Source organism: Dreissena polymorpha, chromosome 4, assembly GCF_020536995.1.
Source record: "Dreissena polymorpha isolate Duluth1 chromosome 4, UMN_Dpol_1.0, whole genome shotgun sequence".
NCBI classification, from domain to species: Eukaryota; Metazoa; Mollusca; class Bivalvia; order Myida; family Dreissenidae; genus Dreissena; species Dreissena polymorpha.
The window spans coordinates 40919278-40936945 of NC_068358.1; the positions used below are offsets into that span (position 1 = coordinate 40919278).

The 17668-nt window shown below is 33.1% G+C and overlaps 1 long non-coding RNA gene across 1 annotated transcript; it reads left to right on the forward strand.

Moving 5' to 3' along the window:
- The first annotated feature begins 285 nt into the window (after positions 1 to 285).
- Positions 286 to 1468, forward strand: LOC127879176 (uncharacterized). The gene is made up of 3 exons (XR_008048954.1): positions 286 to 348; positions 648 to 768; positions 1164 to 1468. It is a non-coding gene; the product is annotated as an uncharacterized LOC127879176 (long non-coding RNA).
- The last annotated feature ends 16200 nt before the right edge of the window (positions 1469 to 17668 follow it).

Sequence of the window (17668 nt, forward strand, 5' to 3'; positions counted from 1 at the left end):
TTAGCCCCCCATGTGTTTTAAAACGTCCAAAACTTTTTTTAAAGTAAGCATTTTTATTCCATTTTTTTTTAATTTCATATGTAAATACAAACAATATATAGCTTGTACCACACACGTAGATTTTAGTGGTTTTTTTTTTACAATTTCTTTACTATTTTTTTCTTTGGACTCTATTTATTTTGCAAACATTTTGCTATCTGACACCATCCAGAAGTCTAAAATTACCTTACAATTAGATACATAAGAAACATTGTGTTGTTGTTGCTGTTTTTTTAATAACCCATTAATAACCTTGTCCATACTGGACTCACTAGGATGGAAGAACCGTCTTCTTCCAGGCTTTTGGTTGTAATATCATTATTATAATTATTATGTATTCAACACTTTTATATGAGTTATGTTTTTAAATCATGCTCACGGATAACTTGTTTCGGCAATAAAATACAAATATCAACAATTTATTCAATTCCATTAATGCGTGTTCTAAACTGTTGCTTATTTTCCAAACTACTAGTTAAGAATGCATGATTAGTATATCATTGAGTATGTTGTTTAAAGAATTATTAAACATAATTGCAAACCTGTCAAATTACAATTACCTTTGAAACTTATACATCATTTCTCCAAATTTATGTTTTGTATTAAAGGAAGTTCGCCAAGCGCCGAGATCAGGCCATTCCAGATGACCTGCCACTCGAGTGGTTAACGGGGAGCCTGGTGTCCGCTCGGCAGCGCGACAGCAGCGCTTGTGGCGCTTTTGTTATGCTGGTAATGTGAACACTTAATTTTTCCAAAGTTATTATTTTTTTGTTCAAATCAAATTAAAATGAATACAATATATGTGTTAAGCTTGAATAAAGGTAGGCATGCGGGTTTTAAGTAAGCTTTTTGACGAATCAAAGCAGTGTTAGAAATAACTGTTGTTTTTTTATTGATGATACTGAACTTGTACGCAATGTAAAACTAGATACATACATGATATAATCTTATCTGGTTGATGAAATTGACATTTATTGGCAATATTTATGGAGATGTAAAATAAAAGTGTTTTGAATCTGCCTCATATGTCCTATGAGTAACCTATTGATTTTGATGTTTTAAAAAATTTAGTCGCTTAAGGAATATCTTGACATTTCTTGAGTATCTGTGTGTATTTTTTTCAGAACGCCTTAGCAATCACAGAAGGCGTCCAACCCCATATGTTGGGCCACCATCATGCGTTGGCCATGCGGAAGTACGTAATGCATGCCATTTGTACTGCCAGCCAGAGCCCCGATGACCCTGACCGCATGTGTGATGCGTTGCCGTGCACGCAGCCAAAGGGGGCTTGCACGTGGATAAACTGCGATGTGTGTGGTCGTTGGGTAGATTGCAACTGTGTTAACATAAGCGACCCTAAAAGCATAAAAGACTACGTATGTGTAATCTGCACCGCAATCTATACATGACACTGAACTGAAGTGGAATTGTTTTTTTTTCGTCACAACTTTAAATGCATTTTAAGCTCATCTATTTAAAAAAAAAATTATGAGCTATTGTCATCACCTTGGCGTCGGCGTTGACGTCGGCGTCTGGTTAAGTTTTGCGTTTAGGTCCGCTTTTCTCAGAAAGTATCAATTCTATTGCATTCAAACTTGGTACACTTACTTACTATCATGAGGGGACTGGGCAGGCAAAGTTAGATAACTCTGGCGTGCATTTTGACAGAATTATGTGCCCTTTTTATACTTAGAAAATTGAAAATTTTGGTAAAGTTTTGTGTTTAGGTCCATTTTATTCCTAAAGTATCAAAGCTATTGCTTTCATACTTGCAACACTTACTAACTATCATAAGGGAAATGTGCAGGCAAAGTTATGTAACTCTGACTGGCATTTTGAAAGAATTATGTGCCCTTTTTATACTTAGAAAATTGAAAATTTGGTTAAGTTTTGTGTTTAGGTCAACTTTATTCCTACAGTATCAAAGCTATTGCTTTCATTCTTGCAACACTTATTAACTATCATAAGGGGACTTTGCATGCAAAGTTATGTAACTCTGACTGGCATTTGGACGGAATTATGGGCCCTTTATACTTAGAAAATTGAAAATTTGGTTAAGTTTTGTGTTTTGGTCCACTTTACCCCTAAAGTATCATAGATATTGCTTTCATACTTTGAACACTCGCAAACTATCATAAGGGTACAGTAAAAGGACAAGTTGCATAACTCTGGTTGTCATTTTTACGGAATTATGGCCCTTTTTTGACTAAGTAACTTTGAATATATGGTTAAATTTTGTGTTTCGATCCACTTTACTTCTAAAGTATCAAGGCTATTGCTTTCAAACTTCAAATACTTTCATGCTATCATGAGGTTACTGTACCTGGCAAGTTGAATTTTACCTTGACCTTTGAATGACCTTGACTCTCAAGGTCAATTTATTAAATTTTGCTAAAATTGCCATAACTTCTTTATTTATGATTAGATTTGATTGATACTTTGACAAAACTACTCTTACCTGACATACCACAATAGACTCCACCCAAACCATCCCCCGTGCCCTACCCCCCCCCCCAATTATCTTTTTTGAAACTGTTATAAAACACAAGTATTTACATATTTTTTGACCTTGTGTTTTCTTTAGATTTAAAAGTTGTTGGTTTGTTGGGTTTTTGCTTTGTTTGTTTGTGATAGATTTTTTTAAATATTAATTATAAATATAAACTAAAGATGAGTTGCATGAAGTGGGGTAGCACACAACTGGACTAAATTATGAAAGTATTATGTGTTCCATTTTTTGTTCAAATATTTGAAGTTTATCGTTGAGGGCTTTTTTTTTAAATTTGGATCTTTCGTTGTTTGAAATGATTAATAAAACAGTTCATACAGCTGAATATGAAATATTTCATTAATATAGTAATGTTGTTCACAGTGTTATTAAATTCTGGTATGTTTAAGGTATTTACATTGCCACTGCAATTTAAAAGAGGCAGTTTTTCTTTTAATTGTTGTTTCTCTAGAAATGTTGTCAATTGGTCCCATAGAGTTTGAATAGGTTTACACTCCCAGAAAAGGTATTCTATTGTTTCACTGTCTACCAAAAAGAATATTGCACATTAATGGTGAATGTGTTTAGTATTGCTTGCATTTCATAAACACTACATTCCTTTTTGAATATTATATGGACTAAAATAAATCAATGTTTAACAGATTATTGGAATCCTACTCCAGCCTTCACAAACCTGCCTGGAAAGCAGTTTATCTATTTTTGTTCAAACACTCGTAAAATATATTATAGCTGAATGTTAATTTTGTTGCAAAATGTATTAGGGTCCAATGTTCTTAGGCATGGTTATGACATCACTGTGTTTATGGGATTCAGTGATTGATAATTGTTGTCTGAATGATCATTTTATATATATTTAGCCTGAAACGATTCTCGGCTGCAACATGTTTGTAATTCTTGTAAACAATGCATGCTGTTCAGTGTAATTTTGATGTCATAACTTACATAAAATTAAAAGTTAAAGATATTGTATGTGTATAAAAATGATTATAAATTTAACAAATGACGACTTAGCACTTTTATTGTCAAGTGACGCATCCGCTTCCATTATTTTTATTTTTATTGACTGGTATTGAGAATGTTATGTTAATGCAGCATGTACGCAATATTTTCAGTTTTCAAAATTTCACATTTTAAATGTTAACACGAGTCTCATTATTTTATTGACGATATTACTCCTGTAACATTGCCATGAACCCATGTAAAATTATGTTGATATTGTTACGTTGAAAATGGATGTTAGTTCGTGCATGTGAAATATTTGGATTTCCGCCATCATTTTGTATTGAACACTTTATTTGCACAATGTATGTTATTATTATTATAAACACTACATTTTATAACCTTTTGACCATGCCGCTTTGTTAGTTAGATCAACGCAAGTATATGCGCCCATTTGATGTATTTTTACCAATCAACTAGCTGAAGAATGTAAACTGCTTCTGTTTTCTGATTTTGTATGTGAATGAAATCCTGTGGAATGAGTATTTTTGTGTGAGTTCTTGTTAATGCCTTCTTGGTTTGTTTTGTTGAGTGAATATATGTTAAAAATAATGCATTATGTAATAATAAGTAGGATTACTCCTCTTAAATGAAACGTATTTCATCTATGTTTGGTACCGACTATATGCTTTAGCTGTATAATCAGTATTTTGTGTGAGTTTCTTGTTTCACTCTCTTTATTTTTTTTAGAGTAAATGTACGTTAAAATTAATGCAATATTGATAAGTATGAGTACTTCTCTTAAATATTATAATTACGGTTAATATGTGTGTCCTGCTGTAAATTATTTATTGACAGTACTTAGGTCATTGTGTCACACCGGTCTTTACTGACCTGTGTGAATGCGCGCTAAGCATTGTGGGAAACGGACTTTTTTCCATCATGGCGTTGGTAAACATAATAAACACGGAAATGAAAAATGGTAATTAATTATTATCAAAAACAGGCCCCATCAAACCCATAGGGACCGTTAAGTAAAAATATTATGTTATACTACATATATATACAAGGGATACAACTGTGAAAATTCCTGCACACAACCATGGTGTAAACAATAGCGAAAAATTTGCTTCCAAATGCAATAAATACACCAATTAAACTGTATTACAACAGCCAAGACATTTATCTTTCAGAAAATAATACACTTGTCAATAAAGTACAAGCTTTTCATTGAACTAAGAGAGAAAGTTTCATTCAAAATGCTCAAAAATCCTTACTTGGACACAGGTGTGCACAGCTGAAAACTGAGAATTCTATAAGTAATTTTCGTATTCCTTTGTTATAAAGCTCTTTTGCTGGTACATATTCCTTGGATAGTTTTTTTTCATAGTGAAATAGAACATAGTTACTATTTAGTGAGCATATTTTGCTAGAAATTCATATCAATCTGCTTCAATTTCACAATGACAATGTTTTACTTTCATTTTGGATATTTCACATGTATTTCTAACATGCGATTTGATTGGTTGAAATTCCACTGCAGTAATAAATCCAGCCATTCACGTTCCACGTAACATTACCTGACAAATTGCATACAAATCTTTGAAGATGGTAGAAATGTAAACAAATTTAATATTTACGGTGTTTTACATATATGCAGTTACATGCAATTATGGAAGGTGTCTACTTTGATTAATAAAGTGTCTATGGATAATAAAACAAGGTAAAATTTGCTCAACTTCTCTGTAATTATTAAATTATGAAACAAAATGTGACAAAGTGGGTGTGCACACCTGTGTCGCATTTCGAAAATTTTACCGTTTTTCATGAAACTTTCGTTTCAAACACAACTATGAACACTTTTACTGCTATAAACGTAGTTATTATCTGATAGATAAATGTCTGAGCTGTTGTTATACAGTTTTTTTGGTGTAAGTATTGCTTTTGGAAGCGATTTTTTTGCTATTGTTCAGACCATGATGTTGTGCAGGAAATTTGACAGTTGTATCCCTTGTATATATGTATATAGTATAATAGAGTATTTTTTACCTAACGATCCCTGTGATCAAACCGGGCCAGCTGTAATATATAGTTGGATGCAGTTTGTGCTTCAAAAGGAGCCACTTTTCATGTCAGTATATTGTTTGTAAGAATCACTAAACACGTAACTTAGACTATCTAAACATGTTGCAAGACTGTATCTTCGAAATAGTAAATAAATCTAAATCATAAATAAATATTTATAATTAAATACCTACTGAAATTTGAGAACGTAAACGATTTAAAATAAACGCTGTGAACATTACAAGGAATCTTACATATAGGCCTAATGTGTGAGAGGATTAGACTGTCAGGGGTAAAAAAATGGAGTTCGAAGGATCTAACATTTTGAGGAAGACGTCATGGTATCTTGGACATTTGGCACTTTCATATATTTATTTAGTAGATACTGAAAATGCTGAATGTGCTAATTGCAACATCAAAGACAAGCAGGTGAGATTTTTACAGCTTTATTTTTCTTGACATAATATTGTATGTTTTCCATTTAACATATATGCCAGTGTTTTTTTTCACCATTTTGGGAATGGTTTCCGGTCATTTCCCCCCCAAGACGTTTCCCCCCAAAGACGTTTCCTCCCCAGACGTTTCCCCCCATTTTAGTTTTAGTGCAGATGTTTCCCCCCCCCCTCCCCAATAAATTTATAATTGTTCGGTTGAAGTATAATCTTTGTTTATTATCAAAATTATTATTTTGTTTATGAAGTCTTTAATTAACTTTTAATATCTATGAAGCAGCTTGTATGGTTTTTTGGTTTTAGAATTGTTTTTTGGAGGGTTTAACTGTGCAAAGACCTATAGATAACTATAGGTCTTTGAACTGTGTAATGATTGCATGTAAATCATAAGTAAGTGCATGCACAGGTGGAAGTAACGTACCCAGGATAGTATTTTTCATATATATATTTTTTAGGAGCCCAATATATTCAAATTAATATATAAAATCATGTTTAATGAGAAAAAATTGACAAAGAGCCATGAAAAAAATCCCCACCCTCTGATATTGGAATCATAACAGGTCTATGATAAATTCTAGTTAATGACCTTGTTATGATTCCAATATCAGAGGGTGGGGATTTTTTTTTTTCATGGCTCTTTGTCATTTTTTTTCTCATTAAACATGATTTTATATATTTATTTGAATATATTGGGCTCCAAAAAAAAAAAAAAAAAAATACTATCCAGGGTACGTTACTTCCACCTGTGAGTGCATGTTGGTGTACTAGTGGAATACATGGAATATCCTCAAAATCTTACTGAGTATCTTATACATGTTGCTCAACACAAATGCAACCAAGAATCATGTGTAATCAAGATCCGTTTTGAATACACAATTAACACCTTATTTCAGTTTGAGTGAACCTGGGCAGGGTTGTGCAATTGTAGTGTTTGTTGTTTTTTATCCAATTAAATATGGTCAATTGGTGAATTGAAAAATGGTTAAATCAAATTTAAATTAATTTCGAAACTGTTTTCCTTGTAACAGTTAAATATGATAAATAAATATTTACTTTGTAACTGTCAACATTTTTTTCATGCATTCATATGTTGATTATCAAATTATTGGACGTCACTGATATTTTATTTTTTACTAATAACTCATTTAGACTAATTAAAACAGAATTGAACTTTCCTTGCACATTATTAATAATATAATTTATTAGCAAATGTAATAAAAACTTATTGATATAAGAAACACAAAACACAATTACCCGTTTTTATTAAATGAATTTGTGGAATTTAAGGAAAAATTAATAACTTTATGAATTAAAAAAAAGGTAAATTCAAAGCAATTTATTAATAATAATTAAAACAGTGATAAACTATATAAAAATGTTTTTGTATGATAATGTGCTAATCTCATCTTATGAATGACTATCCCCTTTCAAAGATGTCACCTAATCCCATCAATTCTGATTAATGGGCCTGTATATTGCACCATAAGTACCCCTTTATACAATAGCTGTTATCTTGTTATATACACTTGCTAATCCAATTAACGCTTGTATATTGCACCATAAGTGCCTGATATATTGTTCAATGGTAGGTGTGTGTTGTTACTTAATATTAGTGAAAACATAACTTTGCTATTATTTGCCTGGTTTTGAAAATATTTTCATCGATGAGTTTCCTTTAATTTTTAAATAATATTTTTGAGAGGTAACACCTGATTACTACAAATCAATTTAAAATGTTCATACTAGCTGTATTGGGACATTATAATTTAAATGTTACATAACAATTTTATTTACTTGTCTCAAAATAAATATCCCAATATGATATTTATTTAGTCAAAATAATTTGTGTTTCAGTTAAAACTTGGATATAGTTATTATTCTTCATTAAAAATCACAACTAAGTATTCCACTTTAAATGACCATCAAAGAACATCAAAGCTGTGTTTTTACTCAATTTTTCAAGGATCTCAATAAATGAAAGAAAAAATTCAGGTACTTATGAAAATAATTCTAATTAGATCTATTTAATTGGTAAAATTTGTTTGAGGCTTCCCTAAAAACAACCATAATAAATCATTTCACTGATCTATTGATATATCTATTTGATAGGCAGAATAACGAACAGAACTAGTGTGGTTTCTAGGGTCATAAATCTGGCCCCTAAGCCTTAATTGGTAATAATATGCATGCAGTGTTATGTCTCTGAAAGTGACAATGAAGCAAATCTGCCCTTAGGCTATTTCATTTCACTCACACAAAAGGAGATAACTTGCTATTAATTTAATAGTTACTTCTAACTTGTCTCCTTTCTGTATTAAGAGGGTTTTCATATTTTAAAATTCAATTGGTCTTCAAATGAATAAGCAATCAAAGTTCTTGATTTTGCCAACAAATAATGTTTACCAATTGTGGGTCTACTCTACTTTCTTTTAATAATTATTTCTAATTATGTTTTTTTTTATTTTTATATCAATGGAAAATAAAATATTTTTTCACTATTTTGTTTAAAAAGTACTTAAAGAAATCCAGACAAGAATACATGGCAAGTAAGGGTTGTGTCAAGAAGGTGCCATTTAAGGCCCTATTATCAGTTTTGGATGCCCTAACCTGTATAGGTGAGAAGACTGTGAGAAGACTGGGGACAGTGGGGCATGAGGAACAACTAATACACAGTATTTGACAGGTTCGTGTTGAATCAAGCACAGAATTTTCTGAGCATTCATGATTCATTAGAATTGAAAAAAAATTCAATCAACCAGAAAAATCCAGTTGACCAACTTTGACTTATTTGCATGAACAGGTATAAAATAGTGGGTATTAATAGCTTAAGACATTATTGGCAACATGTCTGTTTAATTTATATTATCAATATTGTTAATTAAGCATGGAATATTAATCAAAATTGGGGGTAAAGTTCAATCGACCAGTAATGACAAATTTGGGAGTATTGACCGGGGCGGTTTTGAATTAATTCAGTTTGTGTAAACTTGGGCTGGGTTGTGGAACTATAGTTATTTGTTGTTAAACAATTAAATAGGGTACTATGTAACTGTCAAAAAAACATATGCATTCACACGCATATAATCCAATTATTGGATGTCACTGATATTTTCAATTTTACTAGCAGATAATTAATACTAATTAAAACAGAATTGGACTTTCCTTGCAAAGTATTTCATTATTAATAAAATAATACTATTATAAGCTAATGTAATCAAAACATATTGATATTTTAATAATTTAACTCAATGATATTTATAATATTTAAATTTTCCCCAAAAAACTAGGGCAGGAAGGATTTTTTTTTTTTGGAAAATCAACAGTGTTGTCAGTGTAAAATATTTGTAAAGCTTCTTCTGAGTTTGAACTCCAGTTTTACATTTTATGAACTGCAACATATTCTATGCTACTTTATTTCACTATCGTAAATCATAAAAGTGTTATTTATTTTTCAACTATATAATGTGCCAATCTCATATAATGAATTACTAACCCATTTAAAAATGACACCTAATCGAAATTCATTAATACAATAGTTATAATTGTTTTATTGTAACATACTATTCCACTAAAAATAACCATCATAGAACATCAATGCGGTGCTTTTACTAAATTTTTCAATGATTTCAATTATTTAAAGCAAGAAATCTATCAGGCACTTATAAAAAAATATATAATAAGGGTGTCAAAATTTAACAAACTGAACAAGTCAATTTGAACTTCTCTTGCATGCAAATGGAGCCACTTGAAATATCAAATTGTTCCCATACTAGTCGGCAATATAGGTATAACATTGTGTCTTTTCAAAACATGCATCAGACACATCTTCTAAAACTTTTTAAGCGGTTTTGAAAACGCTATTTCATTGCAAACTTTCGTCAATAAAGGATACATGTTGTTATACAAACGAAAGTGAAAGTACTGTTTTAAAAAAATGAATAAAGAGCGAAATCGTTGAAAACTAACGAAAATTATAAGTGATACTAACATAAGACCGTAAGACTGAACAAAATAATACTTAACTTTTAAATCATAACATGAATGTTTACTTATAAAGCAAATTCTTAATTCATCCGCGGACTTCTTTGTGTCGTAGTCATAAATGCCTCCAAATGGAGGTGCGTGATGCGTCTAAGTATAGAGGTGACAATAACGTAGTGACGTCACCATCTATGTATAGAATGGTACTTAGGTAATTATTATTTAAAAAAATGTGTAACCTTGTGCTTGTAATAATCATTTTTATATGTCTATTACTGTAGCTATTATATTGCTTGTACTAAAATGTTGCCATATGGGCCATTGGCCTTATGAAAATGCTGTAAATAAAATATGGTCCGTGTTCAACACATATCATATCATTCATATATTCGTAACACATGGTGTTGCATAAAAAACGTTATGGTTGAATAACAATAATGTTCTGATACAAATCCTACATATCGCCTCCACTAGAAATTCAAAATCAATTTTCTAAAGAAACATACAGTATTTACACAGCATATATTAATTTGATATTTCAATATTTCTATTTGAAAAGCATGTTCTACAAAAAGTGTCAATAAAAAATAACACTTTCAAAATCATTAACACAAATTCGTTTTACGTAGAACGTAAACTAACATCTCACTGTACATCTAACATCAAGTTCAAACAAGGGCTGTTTGTAATACATACATGCCCCCCATATTGGCTGTCAGTTGTAGTGGCAGTCATTGCGTGAATACGTTTTTTGTCACTGTGACCTTGACCTTTGACCTAGTGACCTGAAAATCAATAGGGGTCATCTGCCACTCATGATCATGTACCTATGAACTTTCATGATCCTAGGCGTATGCATTCTTGAGTTATCATCTGGAAACCATTTTACTGTTTCGAGTCACTGTGACCTTGACCTTTGACCTAGTGACCTGAAAATCAATAGGGGTCATTTGCAAGTCAAGATCAATCTACCTATCAAGTTTCATGATCCTAGGCATTGACCTTTGACCTAGTGACCTCAAAATCAATAGGGATTATCTGCAAGTCATGATAAATCTACCCATGAAGTTTCATGATCCTAGGTGTATGCGTTCTTGAGTTATCATCCGAAAATCGTTTTACTATTTCGGGTCACTGTGACCTTTACTTTTGACCTAGTGACCTCAAAATCAATAGGGGTCATCTGCGAGTCATGATCAATGTACCTATGAAGTTTCATGATCCTTGGCCTAAGCGTTCTTGAGTTATCATCCGGAAACCATCTGGTGGACGGACCGACAGACCGACCGACATGTGCAAAGCAATATACCCCCTCTTCTTCGAAGGGGGGCATAAATATCAATAGGTACTTATATAATTGGCTTGAACAGCTGATACCTATTGCCCATGAGAAGTGCAAGACCAAGTATTAGTTTGAAATAATGATGTTGGTGTTTGTGGTTTCTTCTCTTTGTCTAGAACAGCTGATATGTATTGCCCGTGAGAAGTGCAAAACCAAGTATTTGTTAGAAATAATGATGTTGGTGGTGGTTGTGTCTTATCTTTGGCTTGAACAGCGGATATGTATTGCCCGTGAGAAGTGCAAGACCAAGTATTAGTTTGAAATAATAATGTTGGTGGCAGTGGTGTCTTATATTTGGCTTGAACATCGGATATGTATTGCCCGTGAGAAGTGCAAGACCAAGTATAATTTTGAAATATCGTTGTTGATGGTGGTTTTGTCTAATCTTTGGCTTGAACAGCTGATACCTATTGCCCGTGAGAAGTGCAAGACCAAGTATTAGTTTGAAATAATGATGTTGGTGGCGGTGGTGTCTTATCTTTGGCTTGAACAGCTGATACCTATTGCCCGTGAGAAGTGCAAGACCAAGTATTAGTTTGAAATAATGGTGTTGGTGGCAGTGGTGTCTTATATTTGGCTTGAACAGCGGATATGTATTGCCCATGAGAAGTGCAAGACCAAGTATAATTTTGAAATGATGATGTTGATGGTGGTTGTGTCTTATCTTTGGCTTGAACAGCTGATACCTATTGCCCGTGAGAAGTGCAAGACCAAGTATTAGTTTGAAATAATGATGTTGGTGGGGGTGGTGTCTTATCTTTGGCTTGAACAGCTGATACCTATTGCCCCTGAGAAGTGCAAGACCAAGTATTAGTTTGAAATAATGATGTTGGTGGCGGTGGTGTCTTATATTTGGCTTGAACAGCGGACATGTATGGCTGTGAGAAGTGCAAGACCAAGTATAATTTTGAAATAATGATGTTGGTGGTGGTTGTGTCTTATCTTTGGCTTGAACAGCTGATATTTATTGCCTGTGAGAAGTGCAAGACCAAGTATAAGTTTGAAATAATGATGTTGGTGGTGGTGGTGTCTTATCTTTGGCATGAACAGCTGATACCTATTGCCCGTGAGAAGTGCAAGACTAAGTATTAGTTTGAAATAATGGTGTTGGTGGCAGTGGTGTCTTATATTTGGCTTGAACAGCGGATATGTATTGCCCGTGAGAAGTGCAAGACCAAATATAAGTTTGAAATAATGATGTTAGTGGCGGTGGTGCCTTATCTTTGTCTTAACCAGCTGATACCTATTGCCCATGAGAAGTGCAAGACCAAGTATTAGTTTGAAATAATGATGTTTGTGTTGGTATTGTCTTCTCTTTGTCTTGAACAGCTGATATGTATGGCCTGTGAGAAGTGCAAAACCATGTATTTGTTTGAAATAATGATGTTGGTGGTGGTGGTGTCTTATCTTTGGCATGAACAGCTGATACCTATTGCCTGTGAGAAGTGCAAGACCAAGTATTAGTTTGAAATAATGATGTTGGTGGCGGTGGTGTCTTATATTTGGCTTGAACAGCGGATATGTATTGCCCGTGAGAAGTGCAAGACCAAGTATAAGTTTGAAATGATGATGTTGATGGTGGTTGTTTCTTATCTTTGGCTTGAACAGCTGATACCTATTGCCCGTGAGAAGTGCAAGACCAAGTATTAGTTTGAAATAATGATGTTGGTGGCGGTGGTGTCTTATATTTGGCTTGAACAGCGGATATGTATGGCCGTGAGAAGTGCAAGACCAAATATAATTTTGAAATAATGATGTTGGTGGTGGCTGTGGCTTATATAATTGGCTTGAACAGCTGATATTTATTGCCCATGAGAAGTGCAAGACCAAGTATTAGTTTGAAATAATGATGTTGGTGGGGGTGGTGTCTTATCTTTGGCTTGAACAGCTGATACCTATTGCCCGTGAGAAGTGCAAGACCAAGTATTAGTTTGAAACAATAGTGTTGGTGGCAGTGGTGTCTTATATTTGGCTTGAACAGCGGATATGTATTGCCCGTGAGAAGTGCAAGACCAAATATAAGTTTGAAATAATGATGTTAGTGGCGGTGGTGCCATATCTTTGTCTTAACCAGCTGATACCTATTGCCCATGAGAAGTGCAAGACCAAGTATTAGTTTGAAATAATGATGTTTGTGTTGGTGTTGTCTTCTCTTTGTCTTGAACAGCTGATATGTATGGCCTGTGAGAAGTGCAAAACCATGTATTAGTTTGAAATAATGATGTTGGTGGTGGTGGTGTATTATCTTTGGCTTGACCAGCTGATATGTATTGCCCGTGAGAAGTGCAAGACCAAGTATTTGTTTGAAATAATGATGTTGGTGGCGGTGGTGTCTTCTCTTTGTCTTGAACAGCTGATATTTATTGCTCGTGAGAAGTGAAAGACCAAGTATTTGTTAGAAATAATGATGTTGGTGGCAGTGGTGTCTTATATAATTGGCTTGAACAGCTGCTACCTATTGCCCGTGAGAAGTGCAAGACCAAGAATTAGAAACAGCTGATATGTATGGCCTGTGCAAAGTGAAAGACCAAGTATTAGTGTGAAATAATGATCTTGGTGGCGGTGTTGTCTTATATATGGCTTTAACAGCTGATATATGTTGCCCATGAGAATTTGAAGACCAAGTATTTACTAATCATAATGTTGGTTGTGGTTGTGACTTATATTTGTCTTGACCAGCTGATGCTTATAATATCTCAAGTTATGAATGAATGTGAGAAGCCAACAATAAATATACATTCATTATTCATACGTTCAAGCAATACAAGGTATGTGTAAGATTCGCGAGAAAGGAATTGAATTACTGAAATTTACTCAAGTTGTTATAGAAAGTATTTCTGAAATATTTTATAACGTGTTTTATATGCCAGGCGCATTGGCAATATTGGTGTGTTCCCAGGTATGCATAGGTGTGATTAAAACCCGGGGCCCATGTATATCAGTAAGTAACAAACAAGAGACAAAAGATGGTCCATATCTTGAAATTTAATTGTAGATCAAAAATGTTAATAAGTAGGTGTTCCTACATTAAATTCTGTGTACCTGGTACACCTGATATGACAAATTTTAAGATAAACATAATAACATTGCAATTGATAATGATAACAACGGGGCGACTTATATGAGTATTATTTATACAAAGCAAAGTCTCTTAACGTTGTTTGGTGAAAAGAAAGTTGTTCTTTTTTGTTTTAACAACTTCAAAAATATGCTTCATTTGTTGTTTTTTTATTTGTTTTTATTTTTTTGGATAAAGACATTTGTAACTGATTTCAGCATAGTAAATTTTTTGTTTAAAGTCATTTGAATACAGTGGTGAAATTACATAATTAGCAGAAGAAAATTGAACTTCTTTTTTGCAATAAATAAACAACTGCTTTGTGTAAATTTTTAAGCATCTTTGGATACGAAGGAAAATAACAATTGTAATAAAAACACCGCATACATTTTGAAAGGTCAGTCATTCTGAAAAAAACAAACACTGTAATTATTGGGATCATTAACAGAGGTTTAGAATAACAAAATGCAATGAAAGCAAATTATTGAACATTTGGTAAGTACATGTAAATTATATGAACATGTGTGTTATAGATGAATTTTTTTCTTTATCTTTTGCTTTCACAAGTTGATTGATCATCAATACAGTGTATATTATATGTCAGGTATTATAACTAAGTAATCATTGATTGCTCTAACCAAAATATAATAAAATATGTAAATTAAATGAAATATAAAACCTAAGATGCTATTTAAAACACAGATAAATTCCTCACTGATATCAGCCTAGTTTAACTGCACATTGTGTTAAACAGTATTATAAGGTAGTAGAAATTTATATATTGAAACAATGAATAATTATTTAAACAAGGGCTGTTTGTAAAGCATGCATGCCCCCCATATGGGCTGTCCCTTGTAGTGGCAGCCATTGTGTGAATACGATTTTTGTCACTGTGACCTTTGACCTAGTGACCTGAAAATCAATAGGGGTCATCTGCGTGACACGATCAATGTACCTATGAAGTGTCATGATCCTAGGCAAAAGCGTTCTTGAGTTATCATCCGAAAATCATTTTACTATTTCGGTCACCGTGACCTTGACCTTTGACCTTGTGACCTCAAAATCAATAGGGGTCATCTGCAAGTCATGATCAATCTACCTATGAAGTTTCATGATCCTAGGCTTATGCGTTCTTGAGTTATTATTAGAAAACCATTTTACTATTTCAGGTCACCGTGACCTTGACCTTTGACCTAGTGACCTCAAAATCAATAAGGGTCATCTGCCAGTCATGATCAATCTACCCATGAAGTTTCATGATCATAGGCGTATGCGTTCTTGAGTTATCATCCGTAAACCATTTTACTATTTTGGGTCACCATGACCTTGACCTTTGACCTAGTGACCTCAAAATCAATAGGGATTATCTGCAAGTCATGATAAATCTACCCATGAAGTTTCATGATCCTAGGTGTATGCGTTCTTGAGTTATCATTCAAAAACCATTTTACTATTTCTGGTCACTGGACCTTGACCTTTGACCTAGTGACCTCAAAATCAATAGGGGTCATCTGCGAGTCATGATCATCATTACTAGACCCATTGTTCAGTATTTACTGCAATGCTTTGTTGGAGTGTTTAAACTTTGTGATCTGTGTTTTAAATGTTAAAATCCAAGTAGGATTATTTTTAGTATAATGCCTATAGAAAAGTAAAGGAATACACAGATGTGTAATATGTTTGAAAAAAAAAAAAAATATTTAAGGATTTTCCAGATCACAAAGTGGTTTAACATTGCCACTATATATTTACATACATAGTAAAGTACCAGAATTAGGTGTATATTTAATGTTTAAACGAAATGTCATACAACAAGATCTAATCGATGGGAAAATATGCTTATCTACGAACATTAATTAGTAGGAATGCTAGAGCCTGATTTAATAGCTCTCAAATGTAAAGTGAATTTGCATGTAGACATGCAATTATATGGAAAAAAAGGAAAAAGATAATATATAATAACATATAGGGAGTATAACTCTTAAATCTATATTAATGTTGCAATTGAGTATTGAGTTATTAAAAATTGTAATGTGTATAAATTATAAATGTATGTGGCTCAATGTTAAACACTTGCAGACAGGGAATATAGCCGTAATGCTCCAACGTAAGACCCTGTCTGTATGGAACTTAAAGAGGATTGGTCTATGGAGAAGAGAAGTCCCCCCCAGAGTGGCGTTAAAACAATATTTAAAAGTGAGATTAGTAAAAAACCCTTATATGTTAAGGGTAATGACTTACGTGTCTCCAAACGGTCACCTTTATAGGGCCACATAAAAATAAAGGGTAAAACAATGTGCTTTACAGGTAAAAATGTGACAAAACAACTAAATTTGTACAAAAAGTACATTATTTACAATATGTACAGTACTGTATGCGTTTATATATTTAAATTACAAGTTGCCACCCTGAAGGGTTGAAAGAAGAAGAGATTTTGGGAGTGTAGGCCGGTGTGATGTCACTTAGTTGAACTAAGGGAGGTAATTGTGGGGGTAATTGTGGGGATGGAGTCTACAAAGGTTGTTTCCCCAGGACCAGAGGGAGTGCATGGTAAATGAAAAATAGTTTGTATGCAATTGAAGGAAAATTGGAAAAAGGTATGATGTAAAATGGTAAAAAGACCAAATATTGCCTAGATGCAGTAAAACAAACCCAAAAAGCTCTAATCCAATCAATATTATTTGTATATTGGTGAAAACAATGGAGGAAATAGTACTAAAGTACCTTGTATGGTATGTAAAATGGCAATTAAACAGAAAAACCGAGGCACTTTGCTATATAAAATAGCAATTTAACATAAAATTAAGGAAATTTGCTATATAAAATAGCAATTTTAACATGAAATAGTGTAATACAGAGTAAAAAGTTTGCTATGGTGTAGAAATAGCAGTATTGAGAAAAAATTAAGGCAATTTGCTATATAAGATAGCAGTTTTACACAAAAATAAGGAAATTTGCTACACAAATTAGCAGTTATAACAAGATTTAATGTACTACAAGGTACAAAATTTGCTATGATCGAAAATTAGCAATATCATCAAAATCGACAATAATACCAAGGGATTGGTATTACCCTGGATAGGGCTAAATAAGGGTTTTTCATGGTATTAGGCCCTGCACCGTGCACTCCAGTCCGACATGGCTCTTCGAGTTTGAAGGGGAAAGGGTGGGGTGTCAAAGGCAGGGGTTCCGCTGTCGATCGCCATTGGCGCCAAATGGCGCTAAATTTTTAAATGTGGCTCCAATTTTTTAAAAGTGGCGAATTTCAAAAAGTCGTTAAAATC